Source organism: Trichosurus vulpecula, chromosome 3 (assembly GCF_011100635.1).
Source record: "Trichosurus vulpecula isolate mTriVul1 chromosome 3, mTriVul1.pri, whole genome shotgun sequence".
In the NCBI taxonomy this organism is placed as follows: Eukaryota; Metazoa; Chordata; class Mammalia; order Diprotodontia; family Phalangeridae; genus Trichosurus; species Trichosurus vulpecula.
In genome coordinates this window covers 37,974,432-37,992,900 of record NC_050575.1, presented here as the reverse complement: position 1 = coordinate 37,992,900, position 18,469 = coordinate 37,974,432, and the positions used below count along the sequence as shown (strand labels likewise).

The 18,469-nt window shown below is 38.5% G+C and overlaps 1 protein-coding gene and 1 pseudogene across 1 annotated transcript in view; one reads left to right on the top strand and one right to left on the bottom strand.

The window, feature by feature from the left end:
* The window catches only part of MIPOL1 (mirror-image polydactyly 1), a 508,657-nt gene that overhangs the window by 34,756 nt on the left and 455,432 nt on the right, over positions 1–18,469 (top strand). The window lies entirely within an intron of this gene.
* LOC118844880 lies at positions 7,680–8,751 on the bottom strand (annotated as a pseudogene).

The window sequence follows — 18,469 nt, the reverse complement described above, 5'->3', positions numbered from 1 at the left end:
GAGGAACGCTGGTGTGGCAGAGATTGCTTTGTAGAAGTAGCTCTGAAAACAGCAGCACAAGGCCCCTAAAGCTTGGGACAAAGTACTCTCTACAAGCAGCCATACCTTTACAGAAAGCTCAAGGGTAAAGTAGTTGACTGGGAACATGAACAGGCAGCGAAAAAGGACCCAGATTCAGAATCAGACTTTGGAATCTTTCTTTGGTGACAAAGAAGACCAAAACATGCAGCCGGAAGTAGTCAACAAAGTCAAAGAGCCTACATCAAAAGCCTCCAAGAAAAACATGAACTGGTCTCAGGCCATGGAAGAGCTCAAAAAGGATTGGGAAAAGCAAGTAAGAGAAGTAGAGGAAAAATTGGGAAGAGAAATGAGACTGATGCAAGAAAACCATGAAAAACAAGTCAATGACTTGCTAAAGGAAACTTGAGGAAGGAATACCATACACATGAAAGTAGGGGGAAGGGGATAAAAAGGGGGGACAATAGAAGGGAGGGCAGATAGGGGAAGAAGTAATCAAAAGCAAACACTTTTGAAAACGTACAGGGTCAAGGGAGAAAATTGAATAAAGGGGGACAGTACAGGTTGGAGGGAAATATAGTTAGTCTCTCACAACATGAGTATTTATGGGAGTGTTTTGCATAATGATACATGTGTGGCCTGTGTTGAATTGCTTGATTTCTTAGGGAAAGTGGTTGGGGAGGGAGGAGAGGAGAGAAATTTTAAAAGCAGATGCTCAAAAGAAAAAAAAATGTTGTTTTTGCATGCAATGGGAAAATAAGATATACAGGCAGTGGGGCATAGAAATCTTTCTTGTCCTACAAGAAAGTAGGGAGAAAAGGGATGGGGGGGGAGTGGAAGGGGGGTGACAGAAGGGAGGGTTGACTGGGGAACGGGACAATCAGAATATTTGCCATCTTGGAGTGGGGGGGAAGGGCAGAAATGGCAAGAAAATTTGTAACTGAAAATCTTGTGGAAATCAATGCTGAAAACTAAAAAATATCAAATAAAAAAAATAGACTAGACCAAATGGCAAAAGAAGCTCAAAAACCCAATGAGGAGATGAATACCATAAAAGCAGAATTGGCCAAATGGAAAAGGAGGTCCAAAAGTTCACTGAAGAAAAGAATTCCTTAAAAATTAGAATGGAGCAAATGGAAGCTAAAGATACTATGAGAAAAAAAGAAATTATGAACAAAACCAAAAGAATGAAAAAATAGAAGACAATGTGACATATCTTGCTGGAAAAACCACTGACCTGGAAAATAGATCCAGGAGAGATCATTTAAAAATGATTGGACTATCTGAAAGCCATGATCAAAAAAAAAAAAAGAGTTGAGACATCATCTCTCAAGAAATTATCAAGAAATATGGCCGTGATGTTCTTGAACTCGAGGGTAAAATAGAAATTGAAAGAAACTACCCATCACCTCCTGAAAGAGATACTAAAAGGAAAACTCCCAGGATTACTGCCAAATTTCAAGCTCCCAGATCAAGAAGAAAATATTGCAAGCATCCAGAAAGAAACAATTCAAGTATCATGGGGCCACGGTCAGGATAACACAAGATTTAGTAGATTTAGTAACTTCTACATTAAAGGATTAGAGGGCTTGGAATATGTTATTCCAGAGAGTAGGGGAGCTAGGATTACAACCAAGAATTACCTACCCAGCAAAACAGAACATAATTTTTCAGGGGAAAACATGGGAATTCCATAAAATAGAGGACTTTCATGCATTATTGATGAAAAGACTAGAGCTGAATAGAAAATTTGACTTTCAAATACAAAACTTAAGAGAAGCATAAAAAGGTAAACAGGATAGGGAAACCATAAGAGATTTAAGTAAGGTTAAACTATTTACATTCCTACATAGGTAGTTGATACTTGTAATTTATAGGAACTTTCTCATTGTTAGGGCAATTAGAAAGAGTATATATAGACAGAAGGCACAAGTGTGAGTTGAATATGAAGGAACAAATTATTAAAAAAATTCTAAAGAAAAAGTCAAGGGGTAAGGGAAGAATGGAAAGGGACAGGTAGAATGTGGTAAATTATCTCACATAAAAGAGGCAAGCAAAAGCTTTTACATTGGAGGTGCAGGGAGCCGGGCATGTTGAGGGGAGGGAGTGAACCTTATTCATCAAAATTGTCTCAAAGAGGGAATAACATACACACTCAATTTGGTATAGACATCTATCTTATTTACCCTACAGGAAGGTAGGAGGGGAAAGGGATGGGGGGGGGGTGTTGTTGATATGCAGATACGGGGAGCGGGGAGTCAAAAGCAAAACACTTTTGAGGAGAGACAGGGTGAAAGGGGAGAGAGAATAGGGTAACTGGGGTGGGAAGAGGATGGAGGGAAAGACAGTTAGCAATAAAAAAATTTCAAGCAAGTTTCCCTGATAAAGGACTCATTTCTCCAACATAGAACTTAGTCAAATTTATAAAAGTAAGAGCCATTCTCCAATTCATAAATGGTCAAAAGATATGATCAGATGATGTAATCAGAGCTGTCTATAGCTTTATGAAAAAATGCTTTAACTCACCATTGATTGGAGAAATGCAAATTCAAACAATTCTACCTCATACCTGTTAGACTGACTAATAGGACAGAAGAGGAAAATGATGGTTGGTGGAAGGGTATGGGAAAAATGAGATATTAATGCACTGCTGGAGTTGTGACTTGATTCAGACATTCCTTTTTTTTCTTTAAAACATCCTTTTGACTTTATTAAAATATTCTACCTGTTTAATAATCATTTTAAGTGCTTTTCATAATACTGTGGAAAAGTAACAGTCCCACAATGTTGGATATTCAATACTATTAATATTTATAACGCAATAGTAGATAGTTTAAGACAAAAATTCAGTGTAACAGTCTACACAATATACATATACATCCATGATCACTGACCTCAGAGTTAATCCTAACCTATTTAATTCAATTCAAAAAACATTTTATTAAGCATCTACTATGGTACTATTTTAGACATTAGGGACATAAAGACAAAAATGAAAAATCACTGCCTTCGAGGTGCTTGTATTTTATAGAAGGGAAAAATGTATATACACAGATTAGTCATGGAAAATTAATGCAAAGTAATTATATAGTAGTGGGCAAAGTAGTAACAACAGGGGAAATCAGAAGTTGACCCATAAGAGGGAGCACTCTAGTTGAGCCTGAAGTGGAACTAAGGGTTTCCAGAGGCAGAGTTGATAAGGAAGACCATTCCATGCATGGAGGACAGCCTATGCACTTACTTTTATTTATTAGTTCAATAGGTTTCTTAATTTCAATTTAATTAATCTCTCCTTTGGTTTTCAGTATTTCTAATTTCATATTTAATTGGGGATTTTCCATTTGTTCTTTGTCTAGCTTTTTCAGTTGCATGCGCAATCTCCTCTTTCTCTATTTTATTCATGTAAGCATTTGGAGATATAAAACTTCCCCTAAGAACCACTTTTGAGGCATCCTATAAATTATGGTATGTTGTCGCATTATTGTCTTTCTCTTGAATGAAGTTATTGATTGTTTCTATGTTGTTTGACCCACTCATTCTTTAGGATTAGATTATTTAGTTTCCAGTTAATTTTTAGTCTATCTTTTCATGGCCCTTTATTACATATAATTTTTATTGCATCATGATCTGAAAAGGATTCATTGAGTATTTCTGCCTTTCTGCCGTGGATTGCGATGTTTTTATGCCCTAGTACATGGTCAATTTTTGTATATGTGCCATGTAACACTTAGAAAAAGGAATATTCCTTTCTATCCCCATTCACTTTTCTCCCATGGTCTATCATATCTACCTTTTCTAAAATTCTATTTACCTCTTTAATTCCTTTCTTGTTTATTTTGAGTTTAGATGTACAAAGTTCAGAGAGGGGGAGGATGAGGTCCCCCACTGGTATAGTTCTGCTGTCCATTTCTTCCTGTAATTCCCTCAACTTCTCCTGTAAGAATTTGGATGCTATACCACTTGGTGCATATATGTTTAGTAATGATATTACTTCATTGTCTATGGTGCCTTTTAGCAGAATGTAGTTTCCTTACTTATATCTTTTGATTAGATGTATTTTTGCTTTTGCTTTGTCTGAGATTAGGATTGCTACCTCTGCTTTTTTTTTACTTCAGCTGAAGCATAATATATACTGCTGCAGCCTTTTACCTTTACCCTGTGTGTATCCCCCTGCTGCAAATGTGTTTCTTGTAAACAACATTGTAGGATTATGGTTTTTAATCCATTCTGCTGTCCCCCTCCATTTTATGGGAGAGTTCATCCCATTCACGTTCACAGTTACGATTACTATCTGTGTCTTTCTCTCCATTCTGTTTCCCTCCCCCCCACTTATGCTTTTATTTCTCCCTTCTTCCTTCCCCTCCTCAAATGAGTTTTGCTTTTGACCACCACCTCCCTCAATTTTCCTTCCCTTCTATCAGCTCCCCTCCCTTTTCTTTCCCTTTTCCCTTACTACTTCTTCCCTCCCTTCTAACCACCCCCTCCCTTTTCTTTCCCCTTTCTCCTCCTACTGCCTGTAGGGCGAATTATACTTTTATACCTAACAGAGTATGTTATTCCCTCCTCGAAACAAATCTGATGAGGATAAAGCTGAAACAATGTTCTCTCCCCACTTCTTTTTCTCTACTAAAATATGTTTTTGTGCCTCTTCATGAGATGTAATTTGCCCTTTTCTGCCTTCTCCTTTCCTCTTCTCCCAACTACAATCACTTTACAATCACTTTTTTATCATCACATCAGGTGATTTATACCCACATCCTTTATGTGTATTCATTTTAAATTTCATAATAAATACACCATTCTCAAGATTAATAAATATCATCCTCCCATACAGGGATGCAAACGGTTTGCCCTTATTGTATAACAAAGTTTTTTTTTCTTGTTTACCTTTTTATGCCTCTCTTGAGTCTTGTATTTGAAGATCAAATTTTCCATTGAACTCTGGCCTTTTCATCAGGAAGGGCTGGAAGTTCCTTATTTCATTGAATGGCCATCTCCTTACCTGAAAGATTATGTTCAATTTTGCTGGGTGGTTGATCCTTGGTTGTAGTCCAAGCTTCTTTTCCTTTCAGAATATCATATTCCAATCCTTCCTATCTTTTAATGTAGAAGCTGCAAGGTCTTGTGTGATCTTAATTTTAGTTCCATGATATTTGAATTGTTTCTTTCCAGCTGCTTGCAGTATTTTCTCCTTGGCCTGATAATTCTGGAATTTGGCTACAATATTCCTTGGAGTTTACAATTTGGGATCTCTTTTAGGAGATGATCATTGGATTCTTTGAATAACTATTTTACCCTCTAGTTCTAGGGTAGTTTTACTTGATGATTTCTTGGAAGATACTGTCTAGGCTCTTTTTTTCATCATGGCTTTCCAGTAGACCAGTAATTTTTAGATTATCTCTCCTGGATTTATTTTCCAGGTCATTTGTTTTTCCACTGAGATATTTTATGTTTTCTTCCATTTTTTTCATTCTTTAGATTTTGTTTGACTGATTCTTGATGCCTCATAGAGTCATTAGCTTCTACTTGTCCAATTCTAATTTTTAACGAGTTGTTTTCTTCAGTTAGCTTTTGTACTTCCTTATCCATTTGGCCAATTTTACTTCTTAAGGATTTGTTCTCTTCAGTGAATTTTTTTTTCCATTTTGTCCATTGTATTGTTAAAAGAATTGGTCAGTTTTTCTTCTACCTCTCTAATTTGGCTTTTAAAATCTTTCTTGAGGTCTTCCGAGAATGCTTTTTGGACTTGAGACCAGTTCATATCCTCTTTTGAGGTTTCAGATGTGGGTATAATTTCGGTGCTGTCCTATTCTGAATTCCTATTTTGATCATCCCTGTCCCCATAGTAAGATTCTATGGTCTTTGCTTTTCTCATTTGCTTCTTGTTCATTGTGATTGCCTTTTTCCCTGACTTTTAAAGTAGATCTCTGCTTCTGGGGTACAGGGACCTATGTCTCAAGCTTCTTGTACTGGTTACTGGCTTTGTGTGCTGTGGCTTTTTGTTCTGTTAGCTAGAAGCTATATAATGCTACAGCTTACCTGGTGCTGAGTTGGAGCTGGCTGATGTGTTCCAAGGCCAAGGCCAGGTGAAGTCTTTCTGAGTTTCCCTGGGGATACACAGAAGCTCACAGTCTTACGTGGGGGGGAGGGGTGGTCTGGCCACTGGAGCTCTCCTCCTCTCCTAGGGCTGCACTAGAGCATGTGTAGGCTCAGTGCAGGTAGGCTCAGCTGCTGGTTCAAGCTGTCTGGGCTGGTGTCTGCTGATTCCCCTGGCTGTGTGAAGGCTCGCCTGGAGTCCTGGTGTTGTTTCTTGCAGGCTGCACTGCCCTGGGGCTCACGATCTCCTGCTGGTCAGCTGAGGTTGGGCTTGCTGGGACGCCTCCCATTGTGTGCTCGTTGCCTTCTACCTCAGCAAAAGGCACCCTTCTCATCAATCTCCCTAGCCTCCCTAGCTAAAAGACTTCCATACCCTTTATGCTGGCTCCACTATTCCAGGATTTTTCCTGGGGTGATATTCTCTGTGTTTTTCAAGGTCAGTAAGGGGGCATGATTGCCCTTACTGTTTACTCTGCCATCTTGGCTCCTGGAAATTCAAGTAGGTGACTTTCAAACATTTAGTCTGTGGGCTGATAGCCCTAGGAGTAGGTGCTGCTGCTGTCCTGCTGCAGGCCCTGTGCTTCTCTCTCATCCGGCTCCAGCAGACCCCTATCCTGTGCTGAGAAGTTTGGGAACTGTCACTCCTATCGATGATTCATTCTGCCAGGGCCTGCTCCTGCTCTGCTATGGACACGTGTACACCCTTGGGCTCTGTGCTCTTCTCCCAGCCTGGTGCTACCAGGACCTGATTGAAACGTTCTGTAGAGCAATTTGGAACTATTCCCAAAGGACTATAAAGCCATGCATACCCTTTGACTTAGTAGTGCCACTACTAGGTATTTGTTCCAAAAGAGATAAAAAATAAAAAGAAAAGGACTGATATGTTCAAAGATGTGTATAGCAACATTTTTTTCACATTTATTAGTGCTTTATTGACAGTAGCAGGAGGGTTGAAATACATCCCCCCTCCCCTCGATGCTATGTCCCTCAAAGCAGGGCAGGGGGACAAGGGAGTAGGAAGGGGGCTGCTCTGGTCCAGGCTGAGGGGATAAATGGGTGGGAGTGCTGAGGGAAGACATGTACCCTCAGACCTTGGGCTCATTCCTCTTTCCTGAAGCCTGAAATCTGCCTTAGAGAATAGGCAGGGTCAGAGGGCAGGGCTCATGCAGTGTGGTAAAGGGAGAGGGGGCCTGGCCCAGTCAGTCCCTTCCCCTCAAGCTCTGGATTTCGGTGAGGCCATGCTGGGGACATGGACAGGGCCACCACAGTCTTGGCTATGGTTTGAACATAAATATATGCACAATTATATACAGGGAGAGGGGACTCTCTGAGCCTCAGCCTCAGCCCTAGGGAAGGAGAAGGGGAAGAGCACAGACTGCCTTGCCCATGAGGCAGCGACACCCACACTTGAGGAGAGAAAAAAAGAAGGAAATAGGGAAGAGAGATTAGAGAGGGAAAAGAGAAGGGAAGAGAGAAGAGAGTTGGGAGAAACTTAGGAGAAAAGGGGGAAGGAGAACACAGAGAAGTAAGGAAGGGGTGGGTGGCCAGGCAGGGCCCAGCCAGGGCTACTCCTTAGCCCAGCCGATGATGGCAAGGATGTAGAGGAAGATATTGATTATGTCTGTGTAGAGGTTCAGGGCAGCAAACATATAGTCCTTGGGGCTCAGAGACAGCTGCTTGTTTCCCAGAAGCAGCTGGGTGTCCACTGCCAGGAAACAGGTGAAGAGCAGAGCTCCCAATAAGGCATAAAGTATCTCCATGATCCAGTTGCGGATGAAGATGCAGAGGATGGCAAAGATTAACAGTACCACTGTGCTCACCAGGAGGATTCCCATACAGGAGGTGAAGTCTTACTGGGTCTGCAGGGAGAAGATGACCACAGTGAAGCAGACCATGGTGGTAAAGCCCATGGCCATGATGACAGCATCCATATTATAGAAACTTGCACTCACGCCCACCATGTATGACAAGCTCAGGGTCAGGACAGACAGGGCAACAAGGTTCCAAGGGTGCTTCCATCTAAACTCCCCACGGCAGCTAAGGATAATGAGAGAGACAGAGAAGGCGGCATAGCAGACATAGTAGGTCCAGACATGGGTCCGGACAAAGATCTTCACAACATCCACAATGGTGAATGCAGCCACAGAGGAGAGGGTCACAGTCAGCTGCAGGGTAAGGACCAGGAACACCTTTTGAATAAATGCCCTATGAATGCTCCGATCATCCCAGTCCGTGGTTGGGAAGTCCTGGTTGTCATAATAGGATGGGGGCCCTTCCCCATGGTAGTTTCCATGAATTGGTGAGCTGGGGGCCTGAAAGTCCTGTGGTTGTTCATAAGGATTGGTGGGAAAAGCTCTGTGTGGGTAGGGTTCCTGGGGGTAACCCCCTGGTGGGTAGGCAGCCTGGGGGTAGCCCCCTACTGGGTAAGGGACCTGGGGATAGGGCCCTTGAGGGTAGGGCCCCTGAGGGTACCCTGGTTGGCCATAACCAGCCTGAAAGGTAGACTGTGAGTGGGGGGGCCACAGGGTAAGGTGCTTGACCATAGTGGGGCATTGAAGACTGAGATGTCCCAGGGTATCCAGGATTGGCAGAGGTATTAATATTCCCAGTCACCAAGAAACTCCTCTCATGGGACATGTTGGCAGGTTTGACAATCACCACCTGATGCCAGTGGTGAGAGTCACGGTCAGGGGCGATGGCAGTGGCTGTCGCTCTGTGGTCCTGCATCATTCTGCCTACCTGGCTCTTGGGCCTGGCTGTGCCCCAGGCTCTGAGCTGTGCTACCGCCACAGCTGCTACTGTCAAGAAGCAGGTGGCTAGCAGCTCTTTTCTGGGAGCAAAGGATCAGAAATTGAGGGGTGCCCATCAATTGGGGAATGGCTAAACATGATTGTGATGGAATACTATTGTGCTGTAAGAAATTATGAACAGAATGCCCTCAGAAAAACCTGGAATGACTTACATGACCTGATGCAAAGTGAAATGTACAGTGTACAAAGTAGCAGCAGTATTGTAAGATGATCAGTTATGAATGACAGCTGTTTTCAGCAATACAGTTCTCCAATGCAACTCTGAAGGATTTAAGATGAAAAATGCTATCTGTCCCCAGAGAAAGAACTGATGATGTCTGAATACAGATTGATGCATATGGTTTTTACTTTCTTTATTTTTCTGGAGGTTTTTTTTTGAGGGGGGTTCTTTGTTTTATTTTACAACATTACTACTATGCAAATACTTTGTATGATTGCTCATATGTAACATCGAATTGCTTGCCTTCTCAATGGGGATGGGGTAGGGAGGGAAGAGGGGAGAGAATTTGGAGCTCAAAGTTTTAAAAACAAGTGTTGAAAATTGTTTTTACATGTAAGTGGTGAAAAAGAAAGTCCTAAATAAAAAAATATAATAAAAAACCCAAAACACAAACTCAGAAGGCAACAATATGAAAAGAGAAATAGGCAAAGTCTCAAAGAAAAAATGTCAGTTGGTCACAAGGCCAAGAATTCCTGCAAGAATTAAAGAAGAAGATAAGAATGGTAGATGAAAAAATGAGAAAAGAAAGGAGAGTGATGCAAGAAAAGTACAAAAAGAAGTACAAAAATACTGAAGAAAATAACACATTAAAAACAGATTTGGTAAAAAAAAGTCACAAAAATTCACTGAAGAAACTCCTTAAAAATCAGAATAGGCCAAATGGGAAAGGTGGCAAAATAAAAAATCACTTAGAAAAGAACAACCCTGACAGACTTTGCTCTTCTCAGCAACTCAAGGTGCAAGGACAACTTCATCCATAGAAAGAACTGTGAAGTTTGAATGCAGATTGAGGCACACTACATGCTCACCTTTTTTCTTCTCTTTTGTTTTTGTTTTTGGGTTTTTTTTTTCGGTTCTGTCTCTTCTCTCTCATAATTCATTCCATTGGTCATAATTCTTCTCCACAACTGGACTAGTGTATAAATTAATTCAATGCGAAGTTATACATGGTAGTTTTATGAGATTCCATGCCATCTTGGGGAGGGAGAGGGGAGGGAGGGGAGAAAATCTGGAACTCAAAATTATGTAAAACTGTGTGTGGTAAACTAAAAATAAAAAAAAATATTAAAAAAAAGGAAAGAACATGTTTGTCCTTAAGTGGAAAAAAAAAACATTTAAAAGCTCACTGAAGAAAATAGTTACTTAAAAATTAGTATTGTGCAAGTGGAAGCTAATTGCTCTGAGACATCAAGAAACAATCAAACAAAGTCAAGAGAATGAAAAAAAAAGAAGAAAATGTGAAATATCTCATTGGAGAAACAACTGCCCTGGGAACATAGATTTAGGAAGGATAATTTGAGAATCATAGGATTACCTGAAAGCCATGATCAAAAAGAGAGCCTAAATGTATTTCAAGAAATTGTTGAGGAAAATTGCCCTGATATCCTAGAAACAGAGGGTAAAATAAAAAAAAAATATGAAAGAGAAATCATAAAGGATTCAATAAAGTTAAACTGTTTATATCCCTATAAGGGAAGAGGATATGTATAACTTTTAAGAACTTTGTCATTATTAAGAGAGTTAAAAGGATTCTACATAATCAGAGGGCAAGAGAATGAGTTAATTATCTTGGATTTATCTCAGAAACAAAAATGAAAGGATGAGAAAGAGGGATACACTGGGAGAAGGGGGAAGAGAAAGAAAGAATGGATAAAGTTATCTAACCCAAGAGAGGCATGCAAGGATGATCTTTTACAGTGAAGGGGAGAATTGGAGGGAGTGGGCAGTGCTTGACCATCATTCTTCTCAGATTTGGTTCAAAGAGGGAAGTGTGTGTATGTGTGTGTGTACATACATACATACATACATACATACACGCACATATTTACTCAATTGGGTATAAAAGTCTGTCTTACTAAACAAGAAAAAAGTAGAGAAAAGGGAATAAGAGAAAGGAGAGAGCCATAAAAGAGAAGGTGGATTCAGAGAGACATTGTTCAGAAACAAAACGGACTTTAGCAGAGGGAAAGAATAAAGAGAGAAAGAGGATGCTAAACAGAAGAAAATGAGATGGAAAGAAATACATAGTAATCATAACTGTGAATGTGAATGGAATGAACTCATCCATAAAATAGAAGCTTATAGCAGAATGGATTAGAAACTAGAATCCAACAATGTATTGTTACCAGAAACACACAGAATTAAAATCAGGGACTTGAGTAGAATCTGTTATTCTTTAGCTGAAGTAAAACAGACAAGGGGTAACAGTCATAATCTCAGACAAAGCAAAAGCAAAAATAGACTTAATTAAAAAAGATAAGGAGGGAAACTTCATTTTACTAAAAGGTACCACAGGCAATGAAGTAATATCAAAAAATTTTACAGCAAGTTTCTCTGATAAAGGCCTCATTTCTCAAATATATAGGGAACTGAGTCAAATTTATAAAAAATAAGAACCATTCCCCAGTTGGTCAGTGGTCAAAGGATATGAACAGATGGTATTCAGAAAAAGAAATTAAAACTATAATAATATGAAAAAGTAATCTAAATCACTATTGATTAGAGAAATGCAAACTAAACTCTGAAGTAACACCTCACACCTATCAGACATGACAGAAAAGGAAAATGACAAGTATTGGAGGAGATTTGGAAAAATAGGGATACTAATGCTCTGTTAGTACAATTGTGAGCTAGTCCAACTATTCTGGAGAACAATCTGGAACTATTTCCAAAGTGCTATAAAGCAAGAAAGCAAAATGGCTTTCTGATGAGGCTTTACAAATAGCTGGAGAAAGAAGCAATATGAAAGGTAAAGGAGAAAGGGAATACATATCCAGCTGAATGCAGAGCTCCAGAGAATAGCAAGGAGAAAAAGAGACAAGAAGGCTTTCTTAAGGGAGCAATACAAAGACATAGAGGAAAACAAAAGAGCCAGAAAGAAATATCAAGGGACCGTTACATGCAAAAATGGGCATGAGAAAAGACAAAAATGGTAGGGACTTAACAGAAGCAGAAGAGATTGAGAAGAGGTGGCAAGAATAAGCAAAAGAACTATGAAAGAAAGATCTTAACAACACCAGTAACTGCTATGATGTGATTACTGATCTAGAGCCAGACATCCTGGAGAATGAAGTCAAGTGGGCCTTAGGAAGCTTTGCTAAGGCTAGGGGAAGCAATGGAATTCCAGCTGAACTATTTAAAATCTTATAAGATGATTCTATTAAAGTGCTATACTCCATATGGCGGCAAATTTGGAAAACTCAACAGTAGCTGGAAGTAGATTGGAAAAGATCAGTTTATATGTCCCAATCTTAAAGAAAGGTAATGCCAAGGAATCTTCAAGTTACCAAACAGTTGTGCTTAAGGTGGCATTACTTTTCTGCAAGCTAGGCTTCAGCAATATATGAACCAAGAATTACCAGAAGAGCAGGCTGGTTTTCAAAGAAGAGGAACTAGAGACCAAATTGCCAACATTTGCTGGATGATGGAGAAAACAAGCAAGTTCCAGGAAAAAAACAAACAAACAAACAAAAAAAAAAACCTACTTCTGCTTCATTGACTTTGACTGTGTGGATCACAATAAAATGTGGGAAGTCTTCAAAGTGATGGGACTACCAGTACATCTTACTAGTGTTCTGAAGAACCTGTGTGCAGCTCAAGAGACAGCAGTTAGAATTGAACATGGAACAACTGATTGAGAAAGGAATATGACAAGGTAATATATCATCTTTATCTATTTAAGTTATGTGCAGAGTATATCATGCAAAATGACAGGCTGGATGAATTAAAAGCTGGAATTAAGGTTCCTTCATAAACCAAATGCTTTTCTGTATGATAATAATAAAATCTAAGAACCAAAAATAGAAGGGTAAGTTCCATTCCAGATACCTACAAAATACATAAAACATCTGGGGATTGATCTACCAAGGCAAACAAAATACTTGTAAAGATTCAATTACAAAATTCTCTTTAAAGACATAAAGAAGTTAAAATAGCTGGAGGAATTTTCAGAGCTCATGGCTAGGCCATAGAAATATATTAAAAAAGACAATACTTCCATAGTTAATTTATGCTTTTAATGCTATACCAATCAAATTATCAAGGGGACACTTTATAGAGCTTAATAAAATGATAGCAGAATTCATTTGGAAAAACCAAAGATCTAAAATATCAGTTGAAATAATGAAAAGGTGAGATAAAGGGACAATAGCACTTCCAGATCTTGAAGCGTGTTATAAAGCAACATTAACCAAAATTATCTGGTATTGGTTTAAAAAAAATAAAGATAGATCACTGGAATGGAATAGCTGAGGGAAGATCAAGTATAATAGACATCAGTAATGCAGCATCTGATAAAATGGAAAGCATATATTACCTAAATTATTAAAATGGTTCAAGAGATTCCGGTGCTAGTTATATGCTACAATACAGGTATAGATAATAATATATAGACACAAACTCTAGATCACTCCAAATTGACAGTTGAAATATAACAACTTCGTCATCCAGAGTGGAAACTGAGAAATTTCATGATGTCAGAAAAGAATGTTTCCCCTCTTCAGTTCCCCTCCCCCCATCTCCTCTACATGTAAAGGGAGTATGAAGTGCTAATCTTGGAGTTACTTTAGAAGACCTTATTCAAGTACCACCTCTGTCATTTATTATTATTATTCTGTGACTATAGGCCAATGTCTTAACTTCTCTGTCTACTGCACTGCATAAGTATATACAGGATAAATTTTTTAAAAAGATAAATACAAATAAACATAAAGTAGTTAATTACAAAGACAATTAGAAGGGTGGTTCTAAGCAATTGTGGAATCAGGAAAGACTTCATATAGAAGGTGGTACTTGAGTTGCATATTTAAGGAGTTCTTAGGAAGTAAAGTAAGAAAGGAAGCACATTCCAGGCATGGGGCATAGATGGGTATCACAAAGACATGGATGTGGGAGATGGAATGTTGCATATGAACACCAGAGAACAGGACTGTTTGTCTGTGTCACAGAGTATGGGAGGAAGAGGGAAATTTGCCACTCATGTCTTGCCAAACCTCAACCCTAGAATAGTTAACCACTTGCCTCCTCACTCCTTATGGTCTGCTGAACAGAGGTGGAGGAAGTCTCACAACTTTGCTGAGTGGGCAAGGCAATCCTTTTATTCCTCCTTGATTGACTGCTTATCTGCTTTCTCATGGAAGCTATTCTAAATTTTCTTTTACCTCTCATGCATCTCCTTCCACTCAGCTGAGGACCTTGCTTCTAAGTCTACTAAGAAAGTTGAGGGCATTTTCTCATCCCTTTTCATGTCAAGACTCCGTGACTTCCCACATTCTTACCTCCAATCCCCATCTCTGATAGAGAGGTGCCCCTTCTTGCCAAAACCAATCCCTCTATATATGCCTTTGATCCCAAACCTTCCCATCTTCTCCAGCAGATTATCACTTCTATCATCTCTTCTATCTTGAATCTTTAAAGTCAGGTCTTCCTATCTATATAGTCTTTTTCTGATGCTGTAGAACATGCCTACCTCCCAAATCCTTGAAAACCCTCCTTTAGACCATGCCATGATCTTTTATATTCCATGTTTGGTCATAAATTTTTCTTCTATCTATAGTCGTGAAAAAGTATTTCTCTCTTCAATCCTCAAGTTTATTTATTATGCGACTTTTTATATTTACATCCTATATCCATTTGGAGCTTATAGGACATATTCTGTGAGATGTTAGTCTAAACCTAATTTCTGCCAATCTGTGTTCTGTCCAGTTTTCTTAGTAGTTTTCAACAAGTAGTTGTAGTCTTTGAGTTTATTGAACACAATTCTTCTCTGCCATTTGATTGAGTACCAAACCAGTTCCACTGTTCAACTTTTCTATTTTTTAGCCAGTTATCTTTAATTAAAATGTTTTTTATGATTGCTACATCGTAGTATAATCTGAAATCTAGTATTGCTAGGCTTCCTTCTATGTGGGATGAAAGACCCTCACCAATTAAAAAAAATAATTTTAAAAAGGAGCCATCTCAGGGTGGGAACAGAAATAAATTTTATTTGATTCTCACGAGAATAGGGTGTCCTCTGCCAGAACAGAGCTAGCAAGGGAGGTAAAGTCTCAAGGAACAAAGCACCAATAATTATACCTAACACAAGAGAATTTCTGCCCACCTCTGACCCTTCTCACCATTGGCTGGGAGGCGGGCTTACAATCTGAGCATGAAAAACTAGACAAAGAACCGGGAAATCAAGGCACAGAAATTCCAATTCCCATTCCCTTAGTTAATGATTACAACTGAGGTGACATCTATAAATCTAAAGAAGGATAATAAGATAAGGGGAGGGGGAGACCCTCTCCATTCTTTTATAGTACTTTTACAGTAAAGGAAAGCAGGTCACAGTGACCCTATTCTTACTAGTAAATCTTTAAACCAGAACCAGAGGAAAGAACAAAAAGTTTCAGGGGAAAAAAAAAGAAACTTTCCCAGAGGCTGAGTAATCAGACTCTCACAGCCTCAGAATTTATCCACTTCTCTCTTTTCCCTATTTCTTGATTTTTAAACATTTCTAAGTATAGATACAAATAGATATAGATATATATTTATGCATATATATTCCCTGTGAAGTCTTCACATTTTATTTTGTCACTACCTCATACACTTCCCACTTTTTTCATTATTGCCTTTAAGATTCTTGACCTAGCTTTGTAAAGTAACCCTTTAGTACTTTGATGTATAAGTAAGTTAGTTTAGGTAGTATTGTCACTTTTTTATTTTCATGGACCAACTTTGAACAATTAATATATATTTCCAATTGTTTATGGCTATTTTTATTTTTATAAAGAATGCTTTATAGTTGTATTCATGTAGTTATTCTCTCTTGGTACATGGATTCCTAAATGTTATATAATTTTGTAGTTAATTCTAATAGAATTTCTCTTTCTCACAGACACACATGTATATATTGTTCTTGTTGTTGATCCTTCATTCTGGAAGGGGACCAATGACATCATAAGGGTGATGTCTTGACTTGCATGTGAATTGGATTTAAGTGAAGTAGAGCTATGAAAAGTCATTAACCTTATTCTTCCCTCCAGAGTCATTGGAGTCCAATGGCAAAGTGTAGGTCGAAAGGACTGACAATTGCCCAGGATGCAATGGGAGACCTTGACCTTTTTAAACTAAGGTCTTTCCCAGATCTCTGTTTGTCTGAGGCAACACCCATTCAGTGATTAAGTCTAGTTAAGAATTGAGACAAAAGATGGCCTAGTTTGCCATCACAAAAGAGGGGAAGACCCTCACAGTTTCTGGCCTAAACAGAAATTTCTATTCCCACTCTGGGCCATCAAAACCTAAACAATGAGCAAGAGAGGCTTGGGCTGGGACCCGTTATTAGCCAATCAATGAAAGCCAGAGTGATTTGGATTTAAAAGCATAGTCAAGTAGTTCCATTTGAATCACAGTGGACTTTTTTACAGCCTGTTTTTTTCTAGAGCTATATTTCAAGAAATCACAAATGAAAACTATATGAGATAAACAGCTAGTTATCCCAGCTTTTTAAAAAAAAAATAACTAGCCCCCAAACCTCAAGATACTTTGCAAAACATAAACAACCACAAATTGTATTCCTTTGAATAGAACACCCCCATGCCAGTGTGTGACTCCCTGCATAAACAGGAACAAAAGGAGAAAGTGAAGGAGGAGAAGAAATAGCAGCATTGCCCAACTCAGACTAGCTGGTTGGGTCCGTACTACTACTCGCAGATTGTTGTAACTCCTTTATTTTCAAATCCGTAAGATTTATCTTTTCTCTATTTTGTATTATTAACCAAAGACCCTTAGATCCATACAGGGACCTGAAATGAAACAGTCCAATACGTAGTTTACAAAGCATTTATTGTCTGAGAAAAGGCTTGTAGGCGAGAGATCTTACAAAGGAAGAAAGAGACAGACAGACAGAAAGTCAGTGTTAGTTCTCAGGCTGCTCAAAGGGTAGTGGGAAAAGCGTGAGATATAGTTTTTAGAGTTTTGGGCATGGAGCTGGGGTTAAGGATCTGTAGACATAGTAAGCCAGGTACCAGGATATTTAGAAAGTCCTGAGCAAGGTCTTGAGTCTGCACCTTCTGCTCAAGATTGCCCTTGAGCTAGTCAGGATTGGTTCTGTAGTTTCTGGCAACTATAGGCATCCTCATATTTGGCTAGAAGTCACTTGCAAAGGATTACTGGTATGTCAGGCTGTTTGGGACTTTAGAAGCCTTTCTGATTGCCTCATTGTTGTAATAACTCCATTGTCCTGCTCCCCTGTGAAGAAGGGAAGTTCTAATGTATCATATAGTCATTGCAGAGCCCATGTTAACAGTACATAAGAGATAATTATAGATATACTGATATATGTCATGTAGTCATATCATGTATGATATACACGCACATATATTTAAAAGCTGATGATTTATTTGGGTTTTATATGCTGCTACATTGCTAAGTTATTAAGTGTTTCATTTAATGTCTTAGTTGAACCTCTGGAGTTCTCTTAATAGATCATCATGACATCTGCAAAAAGTGATTGTTTTCCTCCTCTTTGGCTATGCTTAAAACATTATTTTTTCCCCTTATAGCTAGCATGTCTAGAACTATACCAAATAATCATAATTATAATGGACGTCCCATGCTTCTATCTCTGATCCGATTTGAATGGCCTTTAGTATTCTATTATATACAGGATATCCTAGCAGCCTTAGTGCAGTTTTAAAGCATTAAAGCTTAAAATTTCAGTGAGACTTTTGGGACACACTGGGTAATTCTGGCTCTTAATTTTAGATAGATACTATTTAGTGATTAGCCTATTAACTAGAACACAGTAAATTTTTAAAACTGACTTGTGCAATAAAGCTTATAATTTTTTTACATCTTTAAAAAATTTTATAGTTATTTATTTTACATGATTTGTCATCTTACATTTCTACTCATAATCCTTCAGTGGCTTCCTATTACTAATCTAGGAGCTCCCATTCTGTTAGGGAAAGATGGCATGCATAAGAGCTTTCAGTTATAAGTCTGAAGTAAAGAAGTTAAGGTACAGTGATAATGCATCTTATTTAATTTTGTTTTTACTGATAAAACTATATCTGGTTATCTTTTAAATTTAATTTTATTTGTAAAAAAGCAAAAGCAAAACCTATTACAGATATGTAGAGTTAAGCAAAACAAATTCCTGCACTAGCCATGTATAAAACAAAACAAAATAGAAAACCAAAACAAGAGAAGAGCTTCACTGTGTACTTTGAGTCTAATGCCTCTCTATCTAGAGGTGAGTAATATGTTTCATCATGAGCATTTTGGAATTGTGATGAGTTATTATGTTGATCCTGGTTCATAGATCTTTTTAAGTTGCTCCCCA